Source organism: Lissotriton helveticus, chromosome 3_1 (assembly GCF_964261635.1).
Source record: "Lissotriton helveticus chromosome 3_1, aLisHel1.1, whole genome shotgun sequence".
NCBI classification, from domain to species: Eukaryota; Metazoa; Chordata; class Amphibia; order Caudata; family Salamandridae; genus Lissotriton; species Lissotriton helveticus.
The window spans coordinates 815,050,487-815,077,910 of NC_136061.1; the positions used below are offsets into that span (position 1 = coordinate 815,050,487).

Sequence of the window (27,424 nt, forward strand, 5' to 3'; positions counted from 1 at the left end):
AATAGCAGGGCCAGTTCGATGGAAAGATTTGTGCAAAATGCACATGGCTTTAAACTGCGTTCGAGCAGCCACCGGGAGCCAGTGGAGTTCTTTTAGCGCCTTCCTGGCAGATTGCCAGCGAGGGATGTTGAACAACAATCGGGCGGCACAGTTTTGGGTGACCTGGAGCCTGTTGACCACTGCCGCAGGGGCTCCCAGATATAACACATTTCCATAGTCCAGGCGAGAGAGTATAAGGGCCTGCACCATGACCCTCCTCGCCTGGATTGGGAGCAGAGGGAGCACTTTACGGAGCATTTTCATCAACCCAACGCAGGTGGAGGCAGTTTTACTGGCTTGAGCTGAGAAATCCAGTGCTTTGTCGAGCCAAATTCCCAAGCTCTTTATCAGGGGTTTAGGGGGAGGGGGGGCACCGAGACATGAGGGCCAGATGGAAATTAAGTTGGTCAGAGAAGAATTGCCCAATAACATGATCTCGGTTTTCTCCCCATTGAGTTTAAGGTGGGAAGATTGCATCCACTTAGCAACAGCCTCTAGACAGGGGCCCAAGATGTTAGATGGACCCTCCGACTGGTCCAGGGAGACCACCAGTTGGGTATAATCGGCGTATGTAATAATCCGCACACCAAACGGGTGGACTATCCCCTCTAGAGGCTGCATGTAAATGTTAAAGAGGGTGGGGCTCAGGGAGGAGCCCTGAGGAACACCACAGCTGAGCGGATGCTTAGATGAAACCACCTCGCCCTCAAACACCCGAAAAGATCGCTCGTCCAGGAAGGAGGTCAGCCACGCAAGGGCCGCGCCCGACACACCCATGCTCTTCAAACGATGTAATAATGTGGCATGGTTAACTGTGTCGAACGCGGCACTTAGATCGAGCAGAATAATGGCTGTTTTTCCTCCCTGGTCCATTATGGCTCTAGCTGCCTCCGTTACTGCCAGAAGGGCAGTCTCAGTACCATGCTGAGGACGAAACCCCGTCTGAGAGACACGTAGTAGACTATTAGACTCCAAATAATCCACCAAGACCTTATTGACATGTCTTTCCACCAGTTTACTCATCCACGGGAGTAACGAGATGGGACGGAAATTGGACAGGTCATTCTGATCCAAGTTCGGTTTCTTCAACAGGGCCCTAACCATCGCACACTTCCATGGGGCTGGAACGGAGTTAGAGGTGATGGAGGTGTTAAGGACGTCTAAGATGTGCGGGCGGATAGTATCAATCACTTTAACTAGGGCCTGCGGGGGAGCCGGGTCATTCGGAGATCCAGAAGTGACATTATGGACCAGTTTATCCAGTAAACCAAGATCCAAGAGGGGAAAGGTAACCAGTGAACAGGACAAGGGCAAATCAGAATCTGACGTAGGAGTCAGACCCGTGTCATTCCCCCCTGTTGGAAATAGGGAGTATATGGTCTGAATCTTTTGAAAGAAAAAAGTGGCGAGATTATCACAACGGGCCTGTGCACCGTCTGATGCCAGGAGCTCCGGGGGAGGAGAAATAAGAGATTTGACGATTTTAAAAATTTCTCTAGGAGCATTTGCTGCCCGAGTGATTTTAGTGCCATAAAACTCCACTTGGGCAATTTTTATTTAATTTTTATAGTGCCTAATTGCAGTTCTGTACTCTGATTCCTTCATCTGAGAACGATCTTTCCTCCAAGCTCTCTCCGCTTTGCGGCATCCTTGTTTCAAAGTTCGCGCGATGTCCTTCGGGCCGAGTCTGCGCCATTTAATACTGGGGGAAAGTAATTCAAGAGTAGCGGGGGTGCACAGCTTCAGTCCATTCTCACCGTATTTACCGTGACTCTCAGGCCGCTAGGGTAGGCCCCAGTCTAGGCTCAGCCTCCATCACGGGGGAAGCGACGCGCTGGGGCGGGGCAAGGCCTGTCACAGGCCTCGGCTGCTCGTAAGGTCGCAGCCATGTCGTGCATTATATCTCTTACAACAGCACTTGCCGCTTTACTAACACGTGGGCTTCTGAGTTAGGGAGTGCTGGTTAATTCACACTACTTGCACTGTGCAGGAATGGGACTTGTTAGAGCACAACACGTATTACAGTAACTTTACTCATAAATGCATCGGGCCTCTCCTGCAGCTCGGCATGGTAACAGACCCGTTTCGACGCATGAACGGGTGGCTGTGTCTGGATGCATGGAACAGTGGAAGGGGTTCCTTGTTGGCCGACTGTGCAGAGTGTGCGGGATGCTGTTCCAGGTGTGCCGCCCCCACTCCTATCAATGCTGCGGGCTCTTTTTTTTTTTTTTTTTTTTTTTTTAAAACCTTTATTTGTGCACAAAAAGAGAGAACAAATACGGGCCTACAACCAGCAGGCCGGCCACGAAACTTTAAGCACAGGTGCGAGCAGCGTGGTTGCACAGCGGCATTAGGCAAGATAGCAGCAATCAGTAGCAGTTACACTAAATGGAGTCATGTCGCCAAGGAGAAGGAGTATTGAAGGTTAAATTTTAAAGTTTTAAAGAAATATAAATCAGTGAAGAATAAGATCAAGAAGAACTGAGTCCGGACATCAGCTTCACAACATGAGCAGGCAGCATCAATTAGAACAACATTAGTAAGAACACCCCGTCAATATGGCAGTACCATACAAAACAATAAGAGCTGCAGTCCACATATACGTACTACCCTCAGCGTCACCTACTCCCTACTGACCCCTAATGCAGACCCAGAACAGAAAACAGAACAAGAAAGCGCAGAAATTAGAAAAATAAGGCCCATAGAAACTAAAAAGGAAAAATAAATCTACCCCCCCACCCTGCAACAATCCGGAGGCTACGGCCTACCCCCCCCCCGGCAAAGCGCCTGTCGCCCAATAAAGAAACCCGAAATACAGAAGAAGACTAGAAAAAAGAGAAGAAAAGATAAGAAAAGAAAGTTATCACACTTGAAGCATCGGGAGGAAGAAAAGAACAAGCTAGTCTACACTCCCGAAAAAGAAAGGAAACGGGGGGAGGAGGAGCCCTAATACTAACAAAACTCCCGGTCCCCCAGCTATGTATAGCCCCTTGCACCGAGTGAAGCAATAATATCGAAAAGTACACCACCAAATGAAGAATTGAATCAGATGCACCCGGGACCCCGAGCCGGTACTTGAATGATCACCCCATCCATATGGGCAATAGCAGGATACACCCAGTTCTACCCCACGTGCGAAATCGCCAGGATGAGCAACAGTAGCGGAAGAGATGTGGGGGCCACGACCACTACATTCGCCAGAGAGGCGGCACAGTTCAAAACATAACAGCTAGTCCATCAAGAGTGAAGCCCCGGAGACCTCCAGCTCTAATCAGGTCGCAAGCGACCACTACAACATGACGCCCAGCAAAAGCCCTCCCCAATCAGGACAAAGGGACAAGATGGCCGCCGTAATAAGAGTGCAGACAAAGGAGAGCAAGATGGACGCCACCCTAAACAAATAACACCCATGTCACAATAAGCTTCCAGGACCAGCAAACAGGAACCAAAGAAAACGTGGCGGAGCCGATAGCCAGCAATTAATCAGGGTAGCCAGTGTATAATGCCGACTGTGCCATCGACAAAGGTCGCAACACCCGAAGGGTGCCTTGATTGGAGAGCAAAACAACCACTAGCTATAATAGAGACAAACGGGGGAAAACAATCTACATCATAAATATAAGCCATGCAGCCAGTATGTACCCCATTCCAACCCCAGTCCCCAATCGGCAAGACAGTGACACAACCAGGAACCCGCCCAACCCTGTCCCGATCTCAGAAGCCCCCCCGATCCCAGCCCTCGATCAACTAGCAGCGGTCGATGAAACTGGACATAAAAACAATCCCAAACCCGGCCCAACCAGCCAATAAGCAAATACTAAGGAAATCAGCCCAGCCCCGACCCAAACGTGGATAATCCCCCGGACATGCTCCCCGAAAGAAGCTCGCCCACTGCAGAACAAAAAAGGCTACATAGCAGAGAAAAACGAAAGTGCAGTGAGACCACAAAATGGCCGTCGAAAGTCACCAGGAATTCCGTCGACTGTAGCATGGAGATCCGCATGGGGGGTCACTGCATGTAAAACGCGACCAGTATATCAACCAGCGCGCCAGTCCGGGTCTCAGCCAGCCAGTTAGTCAGAACCAGTGAGAGAAACAGCGTCAACCTTGTCCTGAACGTCGAAACCCCAGCAGGCTTGGCCACCGCTGCGAGCGCACTTCAGGCAGAACAAAGGAGGAAAATGGCCGCCCTCGGCATGGAAGAAACGGAAAAAGAAGAAGGGAGTGTCCCCAGTCGGCAGCCAGAGAAGCGTCCAAGGTGGCGGGCTCCACTTTGTCCGCAGGATGGCTCACAATCCGATTGTGAAGAAAAGACGATGGCAGCATTCTCGTAGGCAAAGTCTCAGTAGTCAGAGTGGAGGGATACTTTGTAGCTGCAATCTCGTCAGTAGGGAAACACTCGACACTGTAGCCAAGGACATGGCCGTTCTCCGTGTGCACATATTGCAACACTGTATCCATCTCGGGAGCAGTGAGAGGCAGCAAAGGATCAGCCAGCCGTGATTGCCCCATGTCATGGGCAGCGCTGTCGATCTTCCGTGCCAGCTCTCGAGCAGTCCTTCGCCATGTCGCCCGTAGATCTGCAAGCGCCACCAGGATATCTCTATAAGTCAGGACATTCCGCGGTACTGGCCGGTTAGCTCCGCTCAATGACGCCCCCAGTGGAGCCCCAAGCCCCAGGGCAGGCAGGGTAGTAAGTACTGGAGACAGGGGATCAGCCACTCCGTCGTTCCGATAGGCAGGCGCCATTACCACCCCTTCAGGCAGCCTACAATGGAGGGAGGGGGGGGCCGACAATGGTAGCTACTGAAGCAGGAGTTAGAGCCACCAAATGTAGCGCGGGTCACAGTCCGGGGTTTGCGCGAGTGAAAGCCCCCTCACTGGCTGTTGGTGCAAGCGTTCCACGGCGGAGAAAGCGCTTTAAGATGGAGTCCGCTCCGACGGCCCGTCTCGGAACAAAGAAAAGCGTCGTCTGCATAGTCCCAGGCCCAAAATTAGACACTCCGCCGTTAAATGGGGACTCATCCCAGTAGAGAAAGCAAATCCGCTCGTCTCAGCAATCGGTCGCGCTCCGCTCAGGATCGGCCCCGCTACAGCCCCGCCACAGCTCGTTCCACCTCCCGAGTCCGGCAGCGTCAGGCGGGGAACATCGGAGCAGACCCCAGGGGCAGCGTCGGAGGTCGGCTAACTCCACGAATCCTCCATCAAATCAGCCGAGAGGGACCTCAGGAGAACGCAGTCATCTCCAGCGCATTCGTGGCTCCGTGTAAACTAAATTCGATCGAGGATAATTATCAGGATTTTAAAATGAAAGACAGACGGGTCGCGGAGCCGGGGACTCACACGTCTGTCCCGTCCGCCATCTTGGCTCCTCCCAATGCTGCGGGCTCTTGACGTCGCCTGCCCTATTGGCGGTGAATGTGTTTACAGTGGGCCACATTCAATCTGAATGGGAGCCACCAAGAGTCAGCATTGTGGACAATGTCTGCACTTGTTTTCTAAGGTAGCGATGGGTTAGTGGTTCGGGTGTTTTGATGCGACAGCGGCCAACCAGGAGCTATGGCCAGCGTGGGCCATGCTCGGCCATGCTTATTCTTCCTTGATTTGGGATAAAAGGGAGACTCCTGTTGTGGGGGAGCTGTTGGCGCGGTCATGTGGATCCCTCCACCCCCATCTCCATTCGGTCTGTTTCTGTGGGTTCCCGCTCAAGTCCTGGACCTGGTCTGCCCCAACTGGGGTCAGGATTATGGCTGATCTCGAGTGAGGGGGCTCGAGTCAGTCGACCGTAAAAGGTGCACCGGTGCACATGCACAGACGGCCGTAGTCACCGAGATTATTGGCATATATACGAGTCCTGAACCTTCTGATTCAACAGAAACCTATATCCAAACAAGGTGGCACACCGGCCAGTGCTGCCATCTCTGGTTTGAGGCTCGGCGCACAAACCTGTAATTTGGGGCATATCCCCCATCCTCCCTATGGCCACTATATTGACCATGTCGTGTTGAATGTAACTGGTCCGCATGTAATGCACTCCAACAACTTCAGGGCGGGTTCGCGGTATTTTAATCTGTAATCAACTAGTGCACAAAGGAATGAGGCAGAACACGAATCATCGAATTGTCATGGAGCGATGTCTGCCAACTTCTCCCACCTCAGCTCATCACTGCAACATAATTGTTAGAGCAAAGGTAGCTGATTGTTATTCATTGGAGTGCCTGCTACTGTGGGGGTGGCACTAGGTTAGTACAAACTTGTGGGGAGCGCCGACATGATGCTCCACTCCCAGATGCACTGCAAAAGTGGATACCAGATCCAATAATTGTTTAACCATTATACCTTTTTCAAATTAATCCAATTTTATCCAAAGTGTTTCCCAGACTTCATCTCGTGTTCCTTGTCCACATAAAAAACATAATGTATTTTGGAAAACTTCTCATATCCACGTATGCCCACCCGGACCTTTGCAAGGATGCATCTAGGGCATAGCACAGCCCAGTTTTGCACGCAATAATAGAACAGGTTGTAAAACAATGGAATAGTTAAAACTGTGAAAAACAAGGAGTGCAAATGGGTCTGCCTCAGAACCTTCCAGCAGCTCTGGATGTCCCTGCACGTACAATATACTTCAGTACTGTGACAAGACTGTTGTTCAAGTTAGGGGTTGTCAAAACGCCAGAGCTGCCCATTCACGGGGAGGTTACGCATGAGGTGACGCTGTGTGCAGTTACACATGAGGTGATGCTGTGTGCAGTTACACATGAGCTGACGCTGTGTGCAGTTACACATGAGCTGATGCTGTGAGCAGTTACACATGAGGTGACGCTGTGTGCAGTTACACATGAGGTGACGCTGTGCGCAGTTACACATGAGGTGACGCTGTGTGCAGTTACACATGAGGTGACGCTATGTGCAATTACACATGAGGTGACGCTGTGTGCAGTTACACATGAGGTGATGCTGTGTGCAGTTACATACGAGGTAACACTGCATTTACGCATAAGGTGACGCTGAGTGCACTTACGCATTAGGTGAATCTGTGTGCATTTACGCATGATGTGATGCTGTGTGCACTTACGCGTGAGGTGAAGCTGTATGCATTTACGCATGAGGTGACGCTGTGTGCGTTTACGCATGAGGTGACACTGTGCATTTACACATGAGGGGATGCTGTGTGCTGTCACACATGAGGTGGCGCTTTGTGCAGTTACACATGAGGTGGCGCGGTGTGCAGTTACACTTTACACATGAGGTGACGCTGGGTGCAGCTACCATGAGGAGACGCTGAAGTTAAACTTGAGGAGACACTGTGTGCAGTAGCGCATGAGGACACTGTGCAGTTACACATGCGTGGACACTGTGCCGTTACACATGAGTTGACACGGTGCAGTTACGCATGAGGTGACACGGTGCAAGTACTCAGGAAGTGACACCGTTTGCAAGCACACATGAGGATACGGTGTGCAAGTGAACATCAGGTGACACGGTGTGCAACTAGGGGATCCTCTCATTTATGTCAGATCCTGCTTATTTGTGGTTTCCGCGGAGTTTGGGGCAGGTTAGCAGACCGCATCTTGTCTCTGTGGATTTGATGTGTGGTGGGTCAATTGACCGAGTATAGGCATTATCGCTGGGTATATCTGGGCATAAAGGAATGCCAGGCAAGATTCTAACAAAGGCAGGTACTGTTACTTATGGAGTATGTGATGTATTATCTCACTGGCAGGCCGCCATGCAAGAGGACCATGCACCCAGGTCACACATATCAGGCAGAGGTGCCCAGTGGAAGTATGAGGGGGACTGCACAGAGTAGGACACTGCACAGGTTAGATGCCGGCGAATTGTGGCGGCACTACTGCCAATGGCAAAGTAAACCTGGACTGATTCACATGCGGGGAGTGGTGGTGGTGGTCCCTACCTCATTTCACAGGATCACTCCCTGCTTGGGCTACCTAACGATCATCTTAATGGGCCTTATATTTACAGCCACTCTTGTCTCTGCCAGACTGGGCATAGCCTGGCCATGGACTGTAATAAAGTGCTGCAATGGCCCTCTAATGCTATAGTACAGCATCTAGTTTACCGGTGGCAGCATTAACGCCAGCAGCGGCTCACATGGGTAGCAGTAAAGCTTTGTTTCTTTTCGCCCGGGATAGGGGCTAGCAATGTCATCAAGCTTTGCAGCCAGAAACTGAATAGGCAAAGACACACCTGCGATTGTGCAATGCGCACTCTGCAGTATAGCTAGCTAAGTTTCAACATAATTCTGGTATACCGTCAGTAAAAAATGTAAGGTTAGGGGCTACACATGAATAGGCACTTTCTGTCAGCTGGGGCGTGAGTGTGCCATTCCTAAGAGGGTGCGGGTTGCCTTGATAGTGCTGATATGGAGGGGGTGGAGCACTAATACGGACAACTATCAGAGCACGTTTTGCAGTCATAGTTAATATTAATTGATTGCATGTTACCAGTTGCTTCAGCTAAGCAAATGTTCCTTGGGCGTTGTCAGCTAACATTGGGACTGCAATTTTGGAGGTGGGTTTATAGCTCAGGCATGCCCAAGTAAGGGTTAAGAGGCCAGAAGTCAGCACTGGGATACAAGATTACAGGCCTGGGGAGCGGCAGAACTGAAAGAGGGTTGTGTTCGACCTCTTGGTCACAGGTTCAGATCCTGGTAGGTCCTCTTAGCATTTCATCCTTCGGAAGTCGATAAAACGAGTAACATTGAGTGGAGCAACAATAAACATGTGTAAATGCTCCCGCCCCATAGCCTTAGTTGGCAGCCATGCAGGTTGTGGATGTTGTCATCCAACAAGTGTGCTACGGTCCAAAGATTGGGGAAAGTCTGGGTTAAGCACAAATAGGCTACTAAGTATTAAAGAACACTTGGCATTCGCAGTATTCTAAAAAAAGGGCAGGTATTTACACACATGGCCCCTCCTGTTCACACTGTCTTGTCTGCTCCCTGGAATACTAGCAGACGTTTGGGAGGGCAAGGCGTCATCTAGGGTGGTGACTGGCTTAATTGGAAATGCTCCAACAAGCACAGATAACTGGGTTAGAGGAAGTAGGGCGGGCTTGATAACTCTTACCTCTACTTGCATTGGCACATCGTATCAGGAGTTGCTTGTTAAGGTATTGTTCTTCAGCCAGTCAATGTTAACATATAGCCAATACCGAACTAATTGTTTTGGGTTATCCTGGGCACATATACACTCGCTGGTGTAGGGACACCAGTGTGGCAACACAGCACCGGTTGGCAGTTGCCATTATACTCTATGGGGGCGCAGGTTGAACCTACTATGTCTCGCATTTTCAGGGCAGCACTGAAGGGCTAGGCTAGATGAGTGCCCCGGATACTGGGTCCCCCTTTGAGTTTAAGACTCTGCAGGACATGCTTGCAGGTGGGGTGATGGGAATCCCAGGGCGTTAAAGGGTACAGTCGATCGTAAGCCACCCTGGGGAGGGATAGTGTTATGGTGCAGGCACTGGAACAGCTTCTGTAGAAGCAGCGGCAAGGGTGGGGGGGTGTCTCCCCTCTCATCACTGTGGTCTGACACTTGGGAGCAATGATTTGACTTTCCAGGATAGGAGGGTCCTGCTGCCAGAATTGAATTCTTCCTGGTGTAAGTTATGCAACCATCGGTGTGCATGTGTGTTTGATGGTCAAAGATACCCAAATGTAGTAAGAGAGGGGCCTGGCCAGGGGTTGCTGTGGAAACCTCACACAGGGGAAATCAAGAGTGCCAGGTGTAGAGGCCCTGAACAGAGGGGTCTTGGTTTTATCAGGCATTCAGACCATGTGCTAAAGTCCACAGGGAGTTTAAAAAAGGATGGGGGCACCTGTCCAGAAGGGGCATGTTGGCCTCCGGTCCAGTATGGGCTTGGACTGGTTTTGGCTGGACTTGGGAGAGGTCCGGGAATCAGCAGGATGTAGGTAAAGATTTCTACCTTGGTGGGGGGCCCTGGTTGTGACGGTGGCCACCACCAGAGCTGTGGAGGAGTTACAGGACTATCCATAGTCTGCAAGGTACAGAAGGGTACCATATGCAGCAGCACAACAAGGGTGCAAAGCCAAGTATACCCAGGGATGTCTTAGCGTTGTCCCCTGGAAGAGCGACAGCGCCCCGTTAGTCCTACAAGCGGTTGTGGGCCTGAGCAACCGGCGGCTGCCTGGAACACTCCGCCCCCCCTGTTGGGGGGCGTGAGTAAGTGCGTGGACAGGCGGTCCACTGATAGGAGGGGTGGCCCCTCCCAAAATCGGTAACCATCGATTGGCGACGCCCACTGTGTCATTTGGCTCATCAGGCAGGCATGCAGCATAGGGGCTGGCCTGCCCTTAGATCGCCCGTAAGATAACCCACCATGTTGGCATATTTGTTATGCAAATAAACCTGCAGCAATTTTCTCCACTAACAAGGTTTTGTGTTGTTTATTCATGTATTTTGCTGTACAAAAACTGAGAAGGTGTCTTGTGGTTTATTTATGTATGTTGCTGTATGAGAACTGAGAAGTGTTGCCGATATTGGCACTATGTCAGGCTGCCCGGGGTCCACGCAGGGGACCCTCCTAACAGGGCGGCTGCCTTAGTGCCACAGGGAGGCACATGAGTCAGTGTATTAGGGTCCCCGGTCTACGGAGCAGAGGGTCAGTCGGCCGCGTCAGTTCCGGCCATGGTGGGGAAGGACAGGCGTACTAATACCTTCCCCCGCCCACAGTGCAGCCTCTTGCCTGCTGCCCGTCTCGCTGTTTCCCGCCCTACCGCTTACCCTGCGGACAGCCAAAGGGTGGTAGGGGGAGGGGAAGAATCTAATTTATTGTTTTGTGTTGCATGAGGAGTTACAGGGCGATCCAGAGTCTGCAAAGTACAGAAGGGTACTATATGCAGCAGCGTAACCAGGGTGCAAAGCCAAGTATACCCAGGGATGTCTTAGCGTTGTCCCTTGGAAAAGCGACAGCGCCCCGTTACTCCTATGGGAGGTTGTGGGCCTGAGCAACCGGCGGCTGCCTGGAACGCTCCGCCCCCTTTTTGGGGGGGCGTGAGTAAGTGTGTGGACTAACGGTCCACTGATGGGAGGGGTGGCCCCTCCAAAAATTGGTAACCACCGATTGGCAACGGCCACGGTGTCATTTGGCTCATCGGGCAGGCAGCATAGGGGCTGGCCTGCCGTTGGATCGCCCGTAAGATAACCCACCATGTTGTCATATTTGTTATGCAAATAAACCTGCTGCAATCTTCTCCACTGACAAGGTGTTGTGTGGTTTATTTATGTATTTTGCTGTACGAAAACTGAGAAGGTGTCTTGTGGTTTATTTGCCGATATTGGCACTATGTGACAGATACCCCTTCTAAACACAGATGGCAGTTTTTCGTTCATACTGTGTTGCAACCACACAAATTAAACAATAGGCTTTTAATATTTTACAGATTTCGATATAGAGGAACAAACAACTTGGCTACAATATTATCATCAAACAATCAAGGCAAGTTCTTCATTCACCCCTTGCAAAATATCAACAACGTTCATCATTTCTTTTGGCAGGACGCAACCACGCCTCCCTTTCTTCAAAATGTACTTACTAAAGAGGATTACAGCCTAATTGAAGTATATTTATAATAACAAAAAATTGGGTCAAGCAGAGGAATAACTTACAAATTCTGAATTTACAATTTGTTTGTTAGGTGTTAGTAACACACACCCCGTTTTTCATTTTTTTTCCTTCCCTCCAACAGCCACCACCACGTCCAGGCCCTGATGAAACCCCATAATGGCTGCAGGGTTGGAAACATGTTGACCGCTGCATCTGGGACAAGACATCCGCAGAGTGCTCAGGGAGAAAGCCCATAACTAATCGCCCTCCTTTTGACAACACTAATAATTACATGTCCCAGAGGTGTGCACACACGCAAGAAGACATTACACATTAGTGTCTGCATAGCTTGTTTATTCTCTGCCCAAATGTGATTATTACCATTGAGTTAAGGACTGCTGTCCTACTACCTTTCAGTTAAGGACTGTTGTGCTACATGGAACAATTACTTGTGTATCATTTATGCATTGTGTACCACTTGTTGATGTTTTATGCACACCTGTGAAATGTTTATGTCAGCCAATTGGTTAATGTTTATGTCAGCAAATTGTTTGAATTTTTGTTCTTCTTGAATTTTTATTATCCTTTATGGTGACATGACACAAATGTATATAATTTTTCTAAAAGAAAAGTCATAAGAAACGTGGAATAAATCACACGAGCTTGTGGATTCATGACATCAGCTCATTATTTGAACAATTCCTCAGGGAATCATAGCAACTAGATACTTCTTTGTATACAAAATATTAGAGGTCCCATTTAGTTTGCATATGGACCCAAGCCTTCCATAGGTTTGCAACTTTTAGAAAGTTGGCATTTTATTACTCTAACCATTCTGTGTCTCTGACTGTCCCTAGAATACACACCTGGGTCAGGGTGACAGCTGGGCTTTGTGCATTGCCTCTAGACAGTCACACAGGGAGCTGAGGTGCGCCCTGCATATCCTGATGGCCCATCACCAGGCTGATGTGTCTTCCTGAGCTAGAGTCGATGGAGGAGTTGGCACTTGCACCTGAATTGGGTTGTGCCTGTCCTCACACTAAGAGCTATGTACCCCCTTGTAGTTTGTCTGGAGCCAGGGCCAGGAAGGGCAGGGTCTTGTGCACTACAAATACCTTTCTTTTAAGTCTCTCTACTTCGGAGGCTATAATGGGTATAAGTACTAGAGCCCTGATAACATATACTCAGAACATTTCTGGATTGAGGACAATCTGCCAGGAAGAAGAAACATTGGTCTGCCAAAGGGACTGCCACTTTGCTGCTTGCTTTGCTGTGTTCTGCTCCTTCTTGGCTGAGAGTGAGAGGACTGTAATTTACTCTTTATAGTCTGCATGTAAAGGTTATCCAAAGGTTAGTTTGGGCCTGCCTCCTGTTACTGACGTTTTAGGGACAACCGACGCTTCACCTGCATCTTGCTACCAGCACCTGGGCTCCTCTGCTGTGAGTCCTGCTCTGTCAAGTGGTGTCAAATCCAGTCCTGGCCGCTTGGAGTAGAGTATTGGTGCTTTAACCAAGAAATCAAAGCAGCTACTCCAAAGCTTCATTTTGGAATCGGCAAATCGCTACGAAATCACCACATTGTGGCTGCCTGCACGGAAGCCCTGGTACCCCCTTGTTGAGTGCACAACGCATTGACCTCGACTTACAACACAGCCTCGACTTTGCCGCAGTGCCTCTCAAGAACTGCCGCTGTGTGAGTATCAGACGCCACATCACTGACACCAATAGTGCACTGTCCCGACAGACACAGTCTTTGCCCTGCGTGGCTTCTAACTGACACCTTGCCTTGAGCCCAGCGGTTTCACATTGATTCTGAGGAACCAATCTACTGCAGTCTTAACAGCAATGCATCCTAGACACCGCGCCACCTTCAGAAACTGAGACCTCGCTCCAGCAACCAACACATCACATCTTTTGCGCACCTCATCGTCCCCGAGCAGCAAAGCCTGTAACAACCTTGAATCACCTCCCGAAACCAACGCTTCACCTGCATCCATGATGCCTCATCTCCTCTGCACACATTATCATTTACGGTTTCCGATGCATGCAAGGTACTGTCAGCCCCATTCGGTCGACGTTGGAATGATCTTTTGTATTTGTCCTGGTCAAGCATGACCAGATAGACCCAGTTGGGGTTAACGATTTTGAAGCACTTTATTCTGATTTAATCTTGCAAAATTCACAATTCATATCTTGACTTGTGTATGTTGGATTTGTTTCAATTTGGTCTTGTTTTAATCAGATAAATATTGGCTATTGTATTTAATTGGTGTAGAGAACCTTTGTGGTGCTTTCACTGTGTTGCTGTGCGTATGTGTGTGTGTGTGTGTGCGCGCACAAATACTGTACACATTGCCTCTTTAGTTGAGCCTAACTGCTCTGGGCCAAGCTACCAGAGGGTGAGCACAGGTAAACATTTAGGGGCCGATTAGGATGGAGGATTTTCCGCCTCCTCCGGGCCGGTGGAAGCCACCTCCGGCCCGGAGGAGGCGGAAAATCCTCTGCGGAGTCACCAAAGACCCACCGCCGCATTACGATGGCTGGTGGGTCTTGGTTTCTGTCCGATGCTTTTCCGCCGCGGTCGGATTACAACCGCGGCGGAAAAGCTCTCATTTGGCTGGCAGTGTCTATCAGACACCGCCAGCCAAATTAGGATGCATTTTTAAACATGCTTTTCCGCGGAGGTTTTTCCGCCGTGGAAAAGCATGTGTACTTTTGATTTTGGGGGCCCGTTGCGGGCCCCCAGGGTGTAGGCGGGTGGGGGGTGCACATGGGGGGTACCTATGGTACCCCCCAGTATTTACATGCACAAAGCGGCAGGCACCGCGCGGTGCCTGCCGCTTTGTGCATGTAAATGTAAAACACGCACTTTTAACATTGCGGCGGGTGCTGCTTGAAGCAGCACCCGCCGCAATGTTAAATATCCAGGATGTGACCGCCAGGGTGGCGGTCACATCCTAATTTGCACGGAGGGACCGCCGCAGCCCATGCGGACGGTCCCTCCACCTCTGGGATGGCGGACGGACGCAAGTCCGTCCGCCATCCTAATCGGCCCCTTAGTGTGTACTACACTTACCCTGACTAGAGTGGTGGTCCCTACAAGGACAGGAAGCATACCTCTGCCAACTAGAGACCGCATTTCTAATACTGGTGTTCAGCGGTGGGATAGGACTTGTATTTGTGCATTACATACAGTGATTGATGTACACTACTTCCATATCTCATACCATTACGTACCAATATAATATTTTTTCTTTTTCATCTTTTTCAACCTTTTGAGTTTTTACAACAAGCATGTCTAAATCTGGAGAGCAATCACTGTACCTTCAGTACTGGAGTTTTGAGCAGGAGAAGTTGGAAACCTACATGCATCCTAGCTCAAAGGGTTCTGCAGGGAATTCAAATGTTCTTTTAATGGCCTCACTAAAAAGGAGGAGCTGCAAAAGGGACTGAGGACCTAGTTAGAAGTCAGGGATGCAGCTTCGCACCCGGAAGATGGGAATAATGTTGTGGAGGAGGAGGAGGAACCAAGATTGCATCTGGAATGGCTGGAAGAGCCAGCATTGCTGTGGGTCTGGGGGCGAGCCTGAACGGTGGAAGAGCTCCCTCCAGAGTTGGCAGCAGTGTTTCCTCCAAAACTCTGTCTTAGGCAGAGTTGAAGGACAGGCTACCGTTGGAGCTCGAAAAACTCAATGTGGATGTGGAAAGACAGAAATTGGCAATGGAGAAAGATAAATTGACCACGGTGGAGAAGAAAACGCTTTTAGCTCAGGAGCAGAGCTTAGAGGTGCTGGATTTGAAAGCCAAGAGGGCTGAGTCCAGTACAGATGGTGGCAGCATATCTTCAGAAGGTAAGGTACACCTACCCAAGAGTCTAGTGCCTTATTATGGAGTGGAAGAGGACATAGATCAGGAGTTTCAGGCCTATGAGATCGCTTTGCAAATGCACAGGATTCCTGAGAGAGATTGGGGCAGGTTTTTTAAAGCATTTTTCAGTGGAGAGGAGGGACACCTTAATGGCCCTAGGGAAAGAGGACAAGACAAGATAACCTGCCATGAAGGAGCTCTTGATTAGGAGATATAGTCTTACCCCAGAGATAAATAATAATAAATTCTTTATTCGGTTTTCGTCATTGCAAAACCATAAAAGCCACAGTATAAAATTTACAGCATAGCACTTTAAGAAAAAACAGATATCTGGAAGAAAAATACATTCACTCAGTTTTTAAAGGTTCTTCCGATGCCTAATAATACATTTTAAAAAATTCAATATATAATAACAGGTGCGCTCGGAGTCTAACATCTGCAAATTAATCATGGCCGGACGACATTGTCTGAAACCCCAGAGTTTTAGTAATGGGAATAACCAAATCTTTCTGTGAGGATGGTAATATTTACAAAACACTATCGTGTGCATGCAGGTTTGTGGAGACATCTCATCACATGGGCATAATGTCAATTTTGGCTCCCAAGTGTTCGTTTGTGGGAAAGCCACTAATCTGTGAAAGAGATTAAGTCTGAATCTGGTCAATAGCATTCTATCGTATGTGCTGATTTCTAAAACAAGATAAGGCTGGATTTGTGGCATTAACTGTACCATATTTGCGTGTTGAACAGATTGCTTATTTGAGAGCAAGGTAATTCTAAGGGTTTCAAGATGACTCATTGCTTTCTGTTTCAGCTCTTTCTTGCTTATCTCAATCAAGGTTGCTGGAGTGAGATAATATCTTTCCAGACCCAGGTCTGCAAAAAATCGTTTAACATAAGTAAGCCAGGCTATTCTGTGCGCGTGGTCTAGTGCCATTGAGTCCTCTAGGATGGCCTTGGTCAGCATGTTCTTATCGGATAACCATGCGCGCCTCCAGAGTAGCAATGGCTGAATTTTTATCAAGTCCTCTATATAGGGAATTCCCAGTTCCAAATGACACGCATATGTGGATGAACACTTGGGGGTAGATAGAAGAAATCTCAAAAACGAGTTCTCGGCTGTCTGGAGAGATCTAACGTCCGCGTATCCCCAGACACCGGCCCCATATAGAGCAGTTGCTTGGCATTTAGCAGAATACATTTTTAACATCTCTACTGGTGGTCTCCTTCCAAGTCTTTGTGAGAAGTTCGTCAGAGCGATAATGGCTCTCTTAAAAAGATGTCTCCTGGACTCGATAGCTGCTTTCCAATTTAACCTTTCATCAATCATTATGCCCAGGTAGGGGTACTGTGGGGTCCTCTCAAGTTTTTGTTTATTTAGGATGATGTTCTTTGTTCGTTTTCTCCCTCCACCTACCACCATTACAAAAGTTTTCTTAACATTTATGTGCAGATCTAGTGCGCCCATGAATTCGGCATATTTATTCAAGGATTTCTGGAGTTCTATTGGTGTACGCGCCAGAATGACTGCGTCATCCGCGTAGAGCAGTGCAGGAATCAGGCGTTGTTTTAGTCTAGGCAGATCCTGCCCCCCCCCCTCAGCATCTTCTCTTCCAATCCGTTTGTATACAGGGAGAAGAGGAAGGGGGCTAGGACGCAGTCCTGCCTGACTCCTCGCTCTACTTTGAATGACGCGGTAAGCTCTCCTTTAATCCCAAAGCGCACACTCGCAGAAGCGTCCGTGTATAATTCCCTTAGGAAATCCAGAAGTGGAAGGTCTACCCCCATATTTCGCAAGAGGGTCCATAACTTCGCGTGGGAGACACAATCGAAAGCAGAGGACAGGTCTACGTATACCATGTACATTGTCCCCTGCTTCGCATGGATATACTTTGACGTAATCAGAGTTAGATTAAGGGCCTGTTCAACGGTTCCGAACCCTTCTCTGAACCCGAACTGCAAGTCCGATAAGATCTTTCTCTCGTCTGCCCATTGTTGGAGTTGTTCCAGGATTACTCTACCAACTACTTTTCCTACAGAATCTAACAAGGAAATCGGACGATAACATTTAACATCTTGGCGATCCCCTTTTTTGAAAATAGGTACGATGATAGAGTTGGACCAGGACTCCATCAGACCCAATTTCGCAGTTGCGGTGCATACTCTGGTCAGTATGGGGGCCCAGAGATCCGGAAGTTGTTTGAAGAGATCAACAGGGACCCCAGAGAGATACAAGCAATAGTTTAGGGAAATTGTGAATCTTCATCCTCAGACATGGATAGAATGTGTTGATTCCTTCTGCAGAGCACTGGATGGTTGGGTGAAGGCCAGTGAGGCATCAGATTATCAGGGGCTGTACAATTTGATTGCACAAGAGCACATGTTTAGTTTTGATTTCCATAGGTGTTCCAGCACTTGATTGATAGTAGGCTTTCTGACCCCAGGAAGCTTGCTAAGAAAACAGACTGCTGGCTCAGCACCAGGGTCCATAAGAAGTTGCATATCGGAGACTCAACCAAGGGTGGATAGGGTCCACAACAGTAGGAGAGGAGGGAAAAATATAAAAAAATAAGGAGTTCTCTAAAGGGTCCCAAACTAGTTCCCAGGGTAAGGATTCCAATCCCCCTGTTAAGAAGTCGTTCCCTCCAGGAAAGCATGCAGAGAAGACCCCTGAAGTGTTTTGAGTGTATTTATGAAGGGCACTTCAAGGCGGATGCCAAGTGTCCCAAACAAACACAGCCCCTCACTGGCGGGCAGTCCCTGAGGATGGCGAGTGAAGACTTTGGGGAGGAGTTGGTCCCATTTAGTGGTGGGGCCAGCTGAGATGACCCTAGTGTCCCTTGGTGACAGCAAGATGGTCCAGTGAACAATCATGCCTGACAGCACTAGGAAACACAGGCAGTGGGCGACCATCAATGGGAAGAGGGTGGAGGCTCTGAGAGACACAGGAGCCAGTCAAGTCAAAAAATTTATATAGCGCGCTACATACCCAGAGGGTCTCAAGGCGCTTGAAGAAGGGTGGGGAATTACTTGTCGAATATCCACGTTTTAAGTTGTTTTCTGAATGCTAGGTGGTTCTGAGTAAGGCGAAGGTGAGTGGGAAGTGAATTCCAGGTTTTAGCTGCCAGGTAGGAGAAGGATCTACCTCCCATGGTGGTTTTGTTGATGCGGGGTACAGTGGCAAGGGCTTGGTTGGAGGATCGTAGCTGGCGGGTGGGGGTGTAGAAGGACAGTCGAGAGTTGAGGCATTCGGGTCCGATTTCGTAGAGTGCTTTGTGTGCGTGGGTTAGGAGCCGGAAAGTAATCCTCTTATTGACGGGGAGCCAGTGGAGGTTTTTCAGGTGACCAGAGATGTGTTCTTTACGCGGGATGTCTAATACGAGCCTGGCTGAAGCGTTCTGGATGCGTTGGAGTTTTTTCTGGAGTTTTGCGGTGGTACCGGCGTAAAGGGTGTTTCCGTAGTCCAGTCGGCTCATGACCAGAGCGTGGGTGACCGTTTTTCTAGTTTCGGTGGGGATCCAGCGGAATGTTTTATTGAGCATGCGAAGAATGTTGAAGCAAGATGAGGAAACGGCGTTGACTTGCCTGTTCATCGAGAGAGAGGAATCCAGGATGACGCCCAGGTTCCGTGCGTGGTCCGTCGGGATGGGTGCTTTACCAAGGGCCTCTGGCCACCAAGAGTCATCCCAGGCGGAGGGGGAGGTGCCTAGGATGAGGACTTCTGTTTTGTCAGAGTTCAGTTTCAGACGGCTGTGCTTCATCCATTCGGCTACTTCTTTCATTCCTTCATGCAGGTTGGTTTTGGCAGTGTTCGGGTCTTTGGTGAGTGAGAGGATCAGTTGAGTGTCGTCGGCGTAGGAGATGATGTTGAGGTTGTGTTGGCGTGCAATGACCGCGAGGGGGCTCATGTATACGTTGAAGAGGGTGGGGCTGAGTGAAGATCCTTGTGGTACGCCGCAGATGACTTCAGTGGCCTCTGACTTGAATGGTGGAAGGCGGACCCTCTGGGTTCTTCCGGTGAGGAACGAGGTGATCCATTCCAGTGCTTTTCCTTGAATACCGACGTTTCGGAGGCGTTGTAAAAGGGTGCTATGACAGACCGTGTCGAAGGCTGCGGAGAGGTCGAGGAGGATTAGGGCGACTGTGTCTCCATTGTCCAGTAGAGTTCGGATGTCGTCTGTTGCTGCGATGAGGGCGGTTTCAGTGCTGTGCTTGGCTCGGAAGCCGGATTGTGAGGGGTCGAGGGATTTGTTGGTTTCGAGGAATGCGGCGAGCTGGTTGTTGACCGCTTTTTCGATGACTTTGGCCGGGAATGGAAGGAGTGAGATAGGGCGGTAGTTTTTGAGTTCGGTGGGGTCAGCTGTGGGTTTCTTCAGGAGGGCGCTGAGTTCTGCATGTTTCCAGCTGTCCGGGAATGTTGCGGAGTTGAGGGAGCAGTTGATGACGTCTCGGAGGTGCGGTGCTATGATGGAGTCTGCTTTGTTAAAGATGTGGTGAGGGCATGGGTCTGTGGGGGATCCTGAGTGGATAGAGTTCATCAGACGGATGGTGTCCTCAGTGGAGAGTGGCTTCCAGTCATTGAGGATGTTCCGGGGGGGTGGGGGTCCTGCAGGGGGTTGGGTGGGTTGGTCTTCGGGTTGGTTGTCGAAGCTGTTGTGGATGTCTGCAATTTTGTTGTGGAAGAATGAGGCTAGGGAGTCGCAGAGGGCTTGAGAGGGGGTGATGTCGTTGGAGTTGGCTGAGGGGTTGGTGAATTCCTTGACGATGTTGAATAATTCCTTGCTGTTGTGGACGTTGTTATCTAGTCGGTCCTTGAAAGCGGCTTTCTTGGCGTTTCGGATCAGTCGGTGGTGTATGCGGGTGGCGTTTTTGAAGGCGTCCTTGGTGCTGGTGGTTGGGTCTTTTTTCCAGGCCTTCTCAAGGGAGCGACAGAGTTTCTTGGATTTCTTAAGATCATCGTTGAACCAGGAGGCCTTCTTGCTGCCTAGTTTGATTTGTCGTTTTTTCATTGGTGCTAGGATGTCGGCGCTGTTGGATAACCATTGGGTGAGGTTGGTGGCTGCTTGGTCGGGGTTTGAGGAGTGGGCTGGGGTGTTTTGAAGAAGTGATGAGGAGATCTGGTCAATGGTGATTTTGTTCCAGTTTCTTTGCAAAGTGGGTTGTGGGTGGTTGTTGGATGTGGGCTTGTTGTAGGTAAAGTGAACGCATCTGTGGTCAGTCCAAAGGAGAGCCGTGGTGTGGTCGAAGGAGACATGTTTGCTGGAGGTGAGGATAGGGTCGAGTGTGTGACCTGCGATGTGGGTGGGGGTAGTGACAAGTTGTTTAAGTCCGAGGTTCGCGAGGTTGTCCAAGAGGGTGGTGGTGTTGCGGTCGTTGTTCTTTTCAAAGTGAAAGTTGAGGTCTCCCAGAAGGATGTAATCCTCGGAGGTGAGCGCGAGTGGAGTGATGAAGTCCGTGATGTCTTCACTAAATTGTGCGCGGGGTCCTGGTGGCCTGTAAAGGAGGGTGCCTCTGAGTGTGGTCTTGGGGTCGATGTGGATCTGGAAGTGAAGGTGTTCAGAGTTGGCGAGATTGACGTCGGAGCTGGTTGAGATGCGGATGGATTTCTTATGGACGATAGCGATGCCTCCTCCTGTTTGCTTGATGCGGTCTTTACGGATGATCTTGTATCCTTCCGGGATGGCAATGGTGATGTCTGGGGCTGATGAGGCATTCATCCATGTTTCTGTTAGGAAGGCGACGTCCGGAGAGATGGTGTCTAGTAGATTCCAGAGGTCGATGGCGTGCTTGTGGACCGAGCGGGTGTTGAGCAGGATGCATTGTAGGTGGGTGGGGTCGGATATCCGTTGAGTGTTGGTAGATGAGGAGTTGTTCTTGGTGCCGTCGACTTTGCAGGAGTTGCAAGAGAAGGGTCCATGGGTGTGTCCAGGAGCGGCTTGGACGCAGTTGGGGGAGCGGCCGGGGTTAAGGGCTAGGAGGGTGGTGGCATCGTAAGTAATGCGGGAGGGGAGGGCATTACGAGGACCAGGGGGTCCGGCGCTGGGCGCGGTCCAGGCGCGGACGGGCGTAGATGGGCTTACCTTTGGCGCACCTTCGGCGCGCAAGGGGCGCGAACGCTGCGCGTGAACGCTGCGCGCGATTGCAACGGTCATATAAGGATAGTGGAAAGGGGGAGGGGCGAGGGCGGCTCAGCTGGGAGGCGGGCGGGCTCAAGTGAACGCACACGGAGCACAACAACAACAGCAACAAAATGGAGGGGGGAGCAGAGCAGGGCGCCGGGGGATATCGCGCAATGAACTACAAGTCAGATATAGAGCAAGCCGGCTAAGCAGCAACCAAGCGAGGTAAATGCAAATAGGTTCCAGGCAAAAATAATAATCAAAGTTAATCACAATGCAGCACGCCAGCTATGCAGCAACCAAGCGAGGTAAATGCAATTGAGTTCCAGGCAAAAATAATCAAAGTTAATCACAATGCAGCACGCCAGCTATGCAGCAACCAAGCGGGGTCAATGCAATTAAGTTACAGGCGAAAATAATCCAAGTTAAGCACAATGCAGCACAGTGTAACGATACCGCGTCTCCGCAGAGAGACAGGGGAGCGACCACTCAGGGCAGGAGCGATGAGGGATCACAGCGCTTCTAGGTCCGGGAGCGCTGTAAGTAGATAGTGGGAGGGCGGCTCAGCTGGGAGGCGGGGCGGGCTCAAGTGAACGCACACGGAGCACAACAACAACAGCAACAAAATGGAGGGGGGAGCAGAGCAGGGCGCCGGGGGATATCGCGCAATGAACTACAAGTCAGATATAGAGCAAGCCGGCTAAGCAGCAACCAAGCGAGGTAAATGCAAATAGGTTCCAGGCAAAAATAATAATCAAAGTTAATCACAATGCAGCACGCCAGCTATGCAGCAACCAAGCGAGGTAAATGCAATTGAGTTCCAGGCAAAAATAATCAAAGTTAATCACAATGCAGCACGCCAGCTATGCAGCAACCAAGCGGGGTCAATGCAATTAAGTTACAGGCGAAAATAATCCAAGTTAAGCACAATGCAGCACAGTGTAACGATACCGCGTCTCGGCAGAGAGACAGGGGAGCGACCACTCAGGGCAGGAGCGATGAGGGATCACCAGCCAGCATGACAACTGTCCAGTGTCATCACGTAACTTCAGAGTAGGTAGTCCCTAATGAGGTCCATCAAGTAGTTGCTGTAAAGAACAGTGAGTGCCAATGTTTGGTGGATCAGGTTCCCTTTGAATTGGGGGGGGAGGTTCTCAGGTTCCTTAAGGGTCTGCTGGGCAACGACCTGGAGGGAGCATACCGCCTGGAAGGAGGTGGTGCAAAGGTAGCACTTGGAGATGTCGGAGTGCCTGAATGGTTGTATCTGACCACACAACCTCTGGCAGCACATGAGGGTGGTCAGAAGGATCTGGAGCCTGAAAGAGTGGATGAAGTGCTTGCCAAAAAGAGGAAGGGCAAGGGGTGCTGGAAACCCGCTCCTGAAATTCCAACGGTCCAGGAGGTGGCTGAATCTGAAGGGGATGTCCCGGGAACCTACAGGGGAAGATGTGACCGAACTGGTAAACCTACCCGAGTTGACCCAGTGGCTGCAGGATTGAGGTCCCCCCAGAGAGGAATTCTGTGAACCGCAGAAAGAGTGCCTTACTCTTGTGGGTCACCTGATTTACTGGGAGAGTGATCTGCTGTTTAGTGAGCCAACGGTAGATGTGCCTGGGGCAGCATGTGTGCTGAATGTACCCCAGCACTTTAGCGCCTTTCTATTGTGTTTGGCTCATGGTGTGCTGCTGGCAGGTCATTTGGAGCAGTACAAGTGCTTTGACAGAGTTCACTCACTTTTACTGGCCCCAAATGAGGAAGAACTCAGATGTGTTCTGCAGATCTCATCATACCTGCCAGGCATGTGGCAAAACAGGGGGAAATGGGGCGTGGCTAGCGGCCGGCAAGATGGCTGCTTGCTGAGGAAGCTCCGGAGACGAGGTGCCCTTCCTCACAGATCCGAACGTCAATCCTGATAGCTGATGGGAGGCAGGGGCTCCCGCAGACGTCCGTGACCGAGCGGCGCTGATTGCCGCGGTTCAGGTAAAAATCCGACGAAGATGGGGGGCGTGGCTACGCGGGCGAAGATGGTGGACGCAGCTTGCTAAAGCTCCCACCGGCCCGTTCTTTATCCGTGCATTTATCCTTACTTCCTGACCCAAACTCGTCACCCGCACCACCGACAAGCAGAGCGGAAGGCAGGCGGAGCCGCCCCCAGTATCCTCAGGAGCTCCCGGACCGCTGGCGGAGCCGTGCTCGGCGGCGTCCGTCCGCGGCCTAGTCCCCGTAGGAGAAGCCGGGGCCTCAAGTTTGGCGCTCCCCGGCTGGGGGCTCTCCGCGCCGGCCCGTCCATATCCGCTTCCCCGGGGCTGGCGGAACTCCCCTTCCTGACGGAACACTGTGCAGCTGCGGGGACCCTCCGGTGGCGAGGGGGGTCTGCTCCGGCGTCTGGGGAGGGCTGCAGGAGGACGCGGCCTACCTCGGGGCCGGGAGACCGGGACCTCGATTTTCGGAGGCCTCGGGGAGCACCAACGGTGGAGTGATTGCCGGGGCTGGCCTGGGCCGGCGGATTGATCGACTGGCGACCTGACCCTGGGTGGCGGCGGCGCCGCGGAGCTGTGGATGGGTGCCTGCCGACCTCACTGAACTGGACACTGGCTTGGAGGTCCTGTGAGGAGCGGTGGCCCATATCCTGGTCGGTAAGCCCAGACCTGGACTCTCGAGTGCCCGGGGGTTTGATGCTGGCATAGGTGGTGTCTGGGGCCCTCGTGGACGTGGCGATTGCGGCCGGCAGAGAGATACTCAGCTGCACTACTCTCTGGTGCGGTCCCCCCCCCCCTGGCCAATTCACGACCTGGCAGTGGGCTTGCTTGGGGCAGCCGACGAACTCCTTTGGTCCCCCCCTGGTGCTGTCCTTGCAGGAGGCAGAATTGGTACTGGCGGAGCGTCTGAGGACTTAAGGGCCCTGTGGATTCGGAGCAGACCACTGAGGGACATACGGTTTGCCTGGCCGGGGGGGAGCTGGGGAGGCTGCCTGGCGCCTGATTCACGCTGCCCGCCGGCGCTGCCCGGACCAGGTAGGGAGCCGCTGTATCTTCGGGGGCTGCGGGACCACGGACAGGACCACGTATTGGTGTGGGTGCCCCCCCCCCCCCCGCCCCCTCTGTGGACCCTCTTGATCCTGTGCTTCACGGATCCACGCAATCATGACCAGGGGGGGTGGTGGCCCGGCCAAACAGGGGCCCATCGACAAGTTCACGGGGCCCAGTGGGGGCTCTGGAGCGCCCGGCGGTGGCGGTGGAACTGGGCCAGATAATGAGGCACTTATGGCGGCGATCACCCAGTCCAGAGATATGCTGGACGCGAAGATTGGTGCAGTAGGTGCAGACGTGACCCTGCTGCGACAAGATCTCCGGAATGCTGTGGAGCGGATTACGGAAACGGAGTCGAGGATCTCGGTGGTGGAGGACGATGTGGGGACCCTCAAACGCAAGATGGCGGCGATGGAACATATCCAAAAGAACCTCGCGTCCAGAGTGGAGGATGCGGAAGGTCGCGCACGTAGGAACAACCTACGCTTCGTTGGCTTTCCGGAGCGGTGCGAGAAGGACAATATGGAGCTGTTTCTGACCCAATGGCTGGAGAGCTGGCTCCCCACGGGGGCCCTTTCCACTTGCTTTGTGATTGAGCGTGCACATCGCGCCTTAACTCAGCGGCCGCCGGAGGGGGAACGACCCCGGGCGGTCATCGCCAGATTACTGAATTATCATGATCGGGATGTGGTTCTCCGTGAGGCAAGAGCCAGAGGCATCATCATGTACGAAAACCGGAAGATCATGATCTTTCCTGACTATACCAGGCTGGTGCAGCAGCAGCGTCGCTCCTTCCTGGACGCTAAGGCCAAGTTGCGAGGATTGAAGATTCAATATTCCCTGCTGTACCCGGCCCGCCTGCGGGTTGTCTATCAGTCCCGAACCCACTTTTTCGATACCCCGGAGGAGGTCTTCCAGTGGACTGACGAGTCGGTGCCGATCGGGCCACATGCTCAGCCAGGTCTGAATCCTGGTGCCCCGGGAGGCTCGACGCAGGATCGACAGGGCCAGCCGGCCCGACATGGCCGTCAGCGGAGATCCCGGTCGAGGAAGAGGTCTGCCTCTGCTGGTGCGACTCAAGATATAGGGACTGCTGCATCCGACCAATCTGAAGATAACTCTTGAGTCCGTGGGTGTAATTCCACTGCTGCGGCTGTCTCGTGTGACGGGGGGACCCACGGTTGGGCTTCCTCCCTAGAAGTGTGGGCACTGAATTTTGTTGCTAGCTCTTGGTGAGGTTTCGTTGCAATTTGGGTGGTGGTGAAGGGGTTGGGAAGGGACTTACTAGGGCCTTCGACTGCCACGCGCAGTGGTTGTTGGCTGAGGGAGGGGTGGGTGTGGCTGTTCTTAAGGGGTGTTGGGATCCATTGGTATGGTTAGCCTTGGGCCCTCTGTTTTGGACCCGGGGTGGCCCATGCCGCGACAGGTACTTCACTGTTTTCTGGAGTATGGGGATGGGGGGTGTTGGCAGCAGGGGTTAGGGATAGGACATGTAGGCGCAGTGATGACTGGAAATGATAGATCCGTTGGAGTAGTTTTTGTTGATGTTGGGAGGGTCTGGGAGGGGCGGGGGGGGGTAATGCACGTGCCGATTAGGATTGATCTGAAGACAATGCGAAGTGGGTGGAAGTGGCACAGGAGGCATGCGTATTGGACCTCGATTGACTATGGCTGATTTGACTCATGGACTCCCCGGCGAGTCCCTACGGATAATCACTTGGAATGTCAGGGGGATGCTGGATGCCGTTAAAAGGGGGGCTGTTCTGCGTTGGGGGAAGAGGGAGGCGGCAGATGTTCTCTTGCTCCAGGAAACTCACATGTTGGGCACGAAAGTACTTAGCTTACAGAGATTTGGATACCATCAAGTCTTTCATGCTGGATTCACCAGGGGCTCTAGAGGGGTTGCTATTCTGGTGCACCGCAGGGTGGCCTACACTCATGAGAAGCAGTGGGTGGATCCTCAGGGCCGATATGTCTTTATTAAGGGGAAGGTGGGCACAGAACCGATGGTGTTTGGAAGTGTTTATGCTCCCCCCCCACTGCAGTGGGCCCTGTCCGAGAAGTTGTTTAAGGTGTGGGAGGATATCCCGGAGTCCTTGGCGGTGATTGGAGGGGACTGGAATGAGGTGATGGATGTTTGTGTGGACCGTCAGAGGCGGCAGGGAGTGCTGGCGGCCCCTTCCCCTAATTCCCCTACTCGATTACGGGCCACGGCTGAAGGTCTAGGTTGGGTGGATGTGTGGCGACATATGCATCCAACTGTACGCGAGTACACATATGTTTCTGCGGTGCACGGCTCGTTCTCGAGATTAGATTATGTGTTTATTCCTGGAATGTATCTGAGTAGGGTGCGAGAGGCTGCGATACATCCGAGGGGGCTCTCGGACCACTCTCCAGTGTCAGTCACGATAGAACTACTCACGACAAGACAACCCTTTCGGTGGAGGATGTCGTCGTGGCATCTACAGCAGCCCACTTATGTCCAACACCTACGAGAGGCTATCGCACACTACTGGCAGGAAAATCTGGTGGGTGATATAGATGTTGAGGTGGTATGGGAGGCCATGAAACCTACTATACGGGGGGTGGATATTGCATGGTGTGCCGAGGCCCGCCGTAGACGACGGGAATCGGCCACTGTAGCTGCCAAACTCGTCGAAGACCTAGAACGTCGGAGTAGGGGAGGGGGTGATGAGGTGGCGATACGGTTGCTCCTCCAGGCACAACAGTCATACGCCTCTATCTTGATTGACGAGGCTAAACTGGCGTGGCTGGCCA

General features: G+C 51.5%; 1 protein-coding gene across 5 annotated transcripts in view; it reads right to left on the reverse strand.

Moving 5' to 3' along the window:
- The window catches only part of LOC144822995 (3-galactosyl-N-acetylglucosaminide 4-alpha-L-fucosyltransferase FUT3-like), a 1,018,227-nt gene that overhangs the window by 754,223 nt on the left and 236,580 nt on the right, over positions 1-27,424 (reverse strand). The gene's annotated exons all lie outside the window — the stretch shown is intronic.